Source organism: Mercurialis annua, linkage group LG8 (genome assembly GCF_937616625.2).
Source record: "Mercurialis annua linkage group LG8, ddMerAnnu1.2, whole genome shotgun sequence".
In the NCBI taxonomy this organism is placed as follows: Eukaryota; Viridiplantae; Streptophyta; class Magnoliopsida; order Malpighiales; family Euphorbiaceae; genus Mercurialis; species Mercurialis annua.
This window is the reverse complement of record NC_065577.1, coordinates 10,111,406-10,118,468: the sequence shown is the minus strand read 5'-3', so window position 1 is coordinate 10,118,468 and position 7,063 is coordinate 10,111,406. Positions and strand designations below refer to the sequence as shown.

The following is a 7,063-nucleotide window of genomic DNA, read 5'->3' as shown; positions in this document are numbered from 1 at the left end:
AGGAATTACGTTTGACGATATATATATTTTATGTGTTTTATGTATTTTTCGTTCAATTGTTATACTATAAATTGTGCATAGGATAAATCCTAATAAACATAGTTTATCATAATCTATTTCTATAGGGAATGCCTACACGAGATACTATTTATCATATGCACGCCATGTCGATCAAACACAATTATGATCAATCATATACCAAAAACAAGGCAATTAACCATATAAAATATGCAACGCACGGTTTATACTATTCACGTGCATACGTGAATCAAATCAATCACATATTAAAGCAAAACAATGCAAACATTTCAATCACATAAAAACGTATGGCACACAACATAGAAATCATTTCGTATATGGGGTGCCTGATTGGACTTACCCCTCTCTCAGGTCACAATGCCACGTTCGCGTTCTCTAGCGCGTCTAGCACTGCCTCTATTTCTATGAACCAATTTAGGGTCATGCCAAATACAAAGAGCAGTACTCCTAAATATAAGAAATATCGATCTCTCACGTCGGAAGAAAAAGGGTGGAAGGAAACCATTGTTCCACTTGAATTCCTAGCTATCTAACAAGCTACGGCAGATAAGGATCCAAAATATTCCGACTCGTAGTCATATGCCTCCACAAAGCCTGGTCCTAATCCCTTAATGTACCTAAGGTTGACTTCATCACTATCTCTGTTAAGCTCAGGCATTGCGTTTACCATACGCATAATGCAGTAGTATATGCCTCAATCATAAGTGTACCCCTAGAAAAGGTTCTATCTGTGCTTGGATACTGTTTGTTCTCGCCTCGGCCTGATTCTCTTTTCAAATTATCTCATTTCTCATGTCACGGTACCTAAATATCTTAGCCCAAAATTGACTATTTCCAAATACTTCAATATCGGGATTCTCTAATGGACCCTCCTTAGATGGGTCTTCTTCATTTTCCTTACTAATTTTCATCTTAGGCGAGATGGTTCTACCCCGAGCTGTAAAAATCTATCACTATCTAACATGTACTCGTTCCCATGGCTCTTAGGTGATCCTGTGACGTTAGTGTGAAAACCATTTTGATGAATTCCTGATCATTTTCCAATATCTACATGAAATTTCACTTGAATAAATAGGAGACACCTCCTCCTCTTCTGATACAACATGTAGCTGAGCTCCATTTTACCCAAATATGAACAGAAACAATTCTTAACCATGAGATACTGTCCAAACCACCCTTCCACAATATCCAATAATTTAATATATGATATGCACTATCTAACTTAAAGCTTGACTAACTATCTAAGCATATCACATTCATTTAAACACTTAGCAATCTCATACTCACACGTTCTAATCGGCAATGGATAGCTTATAACATTAAACAAACTCAAGCAAACACATATAGGCAATAAGGCTCGACTCTATACGCTGCAGTAGTTCCTAGGTACTTAAGGTCAAACAGACACTTTTCATAGACTGGCAGTGGTAACTGGACCAACTGCTCTGATACCAACTTTGTCACGACCCAAAATCGAGGGCCGCGACCGGCGCTAGGGAATGGGAATTGTAGTTCCGAATCCCGTAGCAAGCCTGAAATTCACTATAAATTTTTTTTTCGCAAAATAACAATCATACATTTTTTTTAAAATCGGCAATATAACGTTTGAAAACTGTGCTACTGGCACCTGTTAAAAACACAAACCACCCTATTTAAAATACCATGTAATCATATACAAAATTGTTGGATAAACCATTTTCCAAAAATACATCTTTATGCCAGAGCACATGAAAAACATAAACTGTCTACTATCGACTAAGTCTACTACCATAACTACTGCAGCTCTAAGAAGGGTAGAAACTTTCACAACTGAGACTTCCAGAAAAATGGATGGAGGCTCGACTACATCGCCATATAATAAACCTGAAAGGAAACACTATTGGGGGGTCAGCTTAAGCTGAGTGAGATATACTTTACTAACGGTATTACCACAAAAATAACATCGCAATTGAAATTCATTTATTTAAACAAATATAATATTATCACATTACAAACAAGGATTTGATCTGATGGAAACCTTAATCTTAAACTCCTAACTTTTCCTAACATGCATTGTATTCATATCAAATCATTTTGATCCAAGTGGTACGGTCCCGAGATAGTTCAACCGAGTTACTCGTTACCACGTGGCATAGTCCCGAGATAGTTCAACCGAGTTACTTATGCCACTACTTAATCCCAAGGTGTGAGTCCCGAGATAGTTCAACCGAGTTACTCACTAGATACGGGTCCCGAGATAGTTCGACCGAGTTACCTCGTATCTACCAAAATTATAATCCTCCTTTCCGATACCCAAACATATTCCATTTCATAATCATAAATATGATCAACATTTAATGAGCTCATATCAAACGTTTCTATATACACGTATCTAGACTCTTATAGACACCGGTGATCACACGGCCTATTGACGCCCAATAGGTAGCTTGTTCCTTCGGATCACATATCATTTTCAAGCATAGAACAAATAGCAACAAAACGATATACAAAATTTCAAACATAAACTATTAGTATATATATATATATATATATATATATATATACTCATCTATGTATGTATAATAATTCATACTCCGTGTATCTCACGGTAGAATAACCATTTAGTTCATACAATCTCAAATCACAACAAATCATTATATAATGCGATGTGTTTTTATAACTTATAAATAAAATATTTAATAATATACTTATAGCGTAATAATACGCAAAAGTAAAGTATACTCACAAAATTCGCCATCCAATAAGCACGACATTAAAATGATAGCCGAACCCCGTTAAACTAACTCCGACGATTACGTGCTGCGTCGATGCGTCTGTCAAGAATACAAACTAAATGCGTTTAATTCATAAACGTAAACCATCTATTATAGTCCTAAATTTCAAACTTAGGTCGGCGTATTTTACTCCTACTATATTCTCTAACTTGATCATAATCTTGCCAACTCAACAATTTACTTTAAACCGATAATGTATTTAACATTTTAAATACGTATCTCTAAACTCCAACCCTTAAACCTTGATATCTCGATGGTTTATTAAAACTAAACATCATTTTTCTATCTATTCCATATAACCATTTCTTTAGTTCAAGCATTGATTTATAAACTATTTTGCGTCAAAATCGTTTCCTAGTTTCATAACATAGCGCTTAACGAAAGTCGACATGTTCATGCTACGGGGGAAGGGTGGCTCAGCCCTCTCCCCTACCACCGTGCCCTCCCAAGAAAGGGGAGGGACTGATTGATCAGCCCTGGTGCGTCGCACCAGGGCTGTCACAACACTGCTCACTGCCGTGCTGAGTTCAGCACAGCGTGAGCCCTGCTGGTCGGAAGACCAGCAGGTATGGTGGTCTTCCACCTCCGGAACCTAACACCAATGCCTATCCAATAAACACAACTCTCACATCTCACCACAACACATCAAACTCAGCCCCCAATTAATAATTAATGCTATAAACTATCAATTATAGCTTATTAACCATCATCACCAACTTGTTATTTAAAACAGCCTTTAATTCATTAAAACCTAACTAGATATTGAGCTTTAAATCTTGATTATCAGCCCTTAGATGATAGATATGCAACGCCATAAAAATCATTCAAAAGCATTATTTACGCATCAAATAATCATGATTTTAATCAAACCATTACTTCATCACGAACAGCTTATAAACCCTCAATTTCAGAGACAAAAACTTCATTTTTACCTTGAATTGAAGCTGTATATCAGTAGGTCTTCCTCCCCTCTTTCCGTCGCCGCGAAAATCACTCAATTCCGATGTCTAACGAAGAATCTACAAGTAATACAATCCATTACCCATTCATGAACATAGAACAGCCCCTAATTCCGAAAACCTAACCAAAAATTGTCATCCTTACCTTTAATTGATAGGTTAGATCAGTAGATAATCTTCTCCTCATTCCAACGCCGCAAAAATCACGTGAATCCGATGTCAAACGAATAAACCCCAAGCCTTAGAAATTTTGAGAACTTTGAAGAAGATGATGGGTTCATCTTCTTTCTCTTTGCTGGAAATCAGTTCTTGAAGGCTTAATATTCATAAGCTAATGGGCTTATAAAGCTTGGCAAAGTGCTCTCTTTAGTCCTTAAGATTGCCACCTCCATTCGCTTTGATTCCTAACATTTGTTTCGTCCAATTTAGCCCAAAAATCACTCAATCGTTAAATCTCGATAAATTTTCGTATTATTTATGTCCAAATAAATAATACTCTTCCGCCTACTTATTATTTAAATTCCGCTAATCGATTTTGTCAAATTTTGGCTAAAACGCTCACTTTTCCAATTTGAGCGAAAACGACTATTTTCGTCACTTTTCCGTCCTTATTTTAATTTGAAAAATATCGATATCCAAGTAATCGATATTATTATCTTAAATACCAATTTCCGTCAATAATTTATTTAAATTATATTTTCGGACAATAAAATTATATTTTCCAATTTCTTATGGACTTAATCTTATTTTTTAATTCCTACTTTTCCTTAGTCCCGTTTAATTATTTTAGATGTTACAAATATTGAAATTCCTTCTTTAGATTTCAATATCGACCTATCCTCGTCCTTAATTACGTAATTCTTTCGCTAACTCCCTTTTCTAGTCGCTATGACTACTAATTTAAATTGTGTTGCTCATTTCGGCAACGTCAAACGTACGGGGTATTACAATAGATATGTAGTATAGATAAATGCAAGTTTGTAGAATTAAGGCTTATTCTATGAAAAACCCTCCATTTTTAACCCCAATTTGTTTGCACCCGCACGTTGATACACAAAATTGCAAGTATACAATATCGTGAATAAGTAATAAAGAGTAAGTAAAGTGTCGAACCTACAAAGAATGAATCTAATACCAAAATAGTTAGCTAAACTATTATTTGAGCAATCAAATATGAGATGTTTTTGTATTTTAATTTAAACTAATAAAAACAGAAAATACTAAATAAAAGAAATTAACAATGATAACAAACAATCTAGAATATTGATTTCATATGGATTATCGATACCTTACAAATCTTACTTATATCAATCAATTTTAATTGTTACATGCAATGTAGGATAGATGAAAGATACTAGCTCAATATTCCTATAATGTTGCTAGCCTATTGATTATAACCTGTTACCCTGAATCACCCTTATTGTCACGGCTTACAGAATAATAGAAGATAAACGACAATTTATAATCAACGCATTATCGATTAGTTATTCACATAGACCACATAACGCAAACATGGTGGTCGGACAATTCTTTGTAATTATCCTTGGTTACCCTTTTGCAATTAAATTGCTTAAATCCCCTCCTCACAATTTATTCTAAGTTCATGTGATTGTTAGCTACTCAATCACAAGCATTACTCTCAATAATTAAGGATTGCATTAACAAAGAAAGATATATAAATTAGTTTTCAGAATTTAAACCTAGCATCCATACTACTTACAATATTCCAAGTCAATTAATTTAGCAAGACATGTCAAAAGCAAACAAGCATACAATAAAGAATTGCATAATTAAAGAGAAGGAAGAAGAAATCAAACTTGATTTGACTTGAAAATAATCCTCTTCAATGAAATCTTGAAATCCAAATTGTGCTTGGATGATTTTACAAGCTAAACTAAAGAACAACTAATCTAAAACTAAACTAAACTAATAAACAAAGAGTAGAATGCTTTATTTACATAATGAATTGAATGATTGAATAGTCTTGAGCTCTGCTCTATTTATAGAGGTATTGAAACTTGAGTTTTGCCCTAAGTCACTCTCCTTTTAGGATTAAGATTAAGTGTTGAATGTGTAGAGAAACACTCCTAATCCAATTTGGACTTTGAGCTTTGATGCTCTCAATCTTCTAGAAGTAGAAGATTCCACCTATTATGTTGCAAAATAAGTCCGAGTCGAATTAGTATTGATCCCCGATGAATTTAGCGCGTTCCAGATGACTTTTTCTATGTTCAGCCGTGATTCCTGCCGCTCAAGCCATTCCTGCCGCCCGGCAGGATCTGGTCACCTCGGCAGGACCTGTTTCCAGAAGTGATTTTTGCCGAGTTACTCATTCCTGACGCCCGGCAGGATTTCTGCGCAACCAGTAACTTCATAAAGCCATAACTCTTTGTATTCACATCTAAATGTCTTGGTTCTTGATTCATTGGAAATCTTGAGATGTCTAGTTTATTTCATATGAAGAACAGAAATTCATCAGAGCTCTCTAAGTATTCCGAAATATCCAATCAAGGCAGAAGGGTCAAATCTCTAAGTAAACTAATGCAACGTGCAGTTTTGTCAATCTTCAAAACTTCATAACCTGCGCTAGACAACGCCGAATGATGTAATTCTTGATGTTTGGGAAAGGTTAGGATGTCTACTACAATTCATATGAAGAACTCTTTCTCATTTGAGGTCTTGAAGAAGGAAAAAACAACCCCTTAATGAACAAGGACCAATTTGATATAATTTCTTCGTTTCTTTGCAAATTCATTCGATTCTCGGTTCATGACTCTCTTGCATAAATCACTTACAAAACAACACCTATCCAAGCATAATATCCTCAAAATAATATAAAATGCACACATTATACTTAGAAAAGGTACTATACAAATTAAGCGTATCAAATACCCCCACGCTTAGCTTTTTACTTGTCCTCAAGTAAAATAATCACATCAAAACAATTTTCATCATCCATCATAAATAACTACCCCAAGTAAAACCGAACTCATGCAAGCAATGACCACTTGCAAACAAATCATGAATTCGATTGACCTTGAACTCAATTAATAACCATGTGTTAACTCAAGCTAACAAAAAGTTCACAAAACACAAAATTACTAATGAGTTCAAATCAACTCAAAAGATCACAATTTCATCATTATCAAGTATTTCTTAGATGTATGAACACATTAAGGAACTTCAAATTCTCAACCACATTTAAATTTTAAACCGAACTTTTTCCTCACAAGGTATCTCTCAAAGCACACAAGTGTTTGGGGTTAAAGTTTTTGCTCTTTGCTAACTTGC

The 7,063-nt window shown here is 34.9% G+C and overlaps 1 long non-coding RNA gene across 1 annotated transcript; it reads right to left on the bottom strand.

Moving 5' to 3' along the window:
• Window positions 1–1,669: 1,669 nt before the first annotated feature.
• Window positions 1,670–4,173, bottom strand: LOC126659866 (uncharacterized). Its single transcript, XR_007635130.2, has 4 exons — window positions 3,918–4,173; window positions 3,746–3,832; window positions 2,765–2,852; window positions 1,670–1,915 (listed from the first exon to the last, which is right to left on the bottom strand). It is a non-coding gene; the product is annotated as an uncharacterized LOC126659866 (long non-coding RNA).
• Window positions 4,174–7,063: the final 2,890 nt, after the last annotated feature.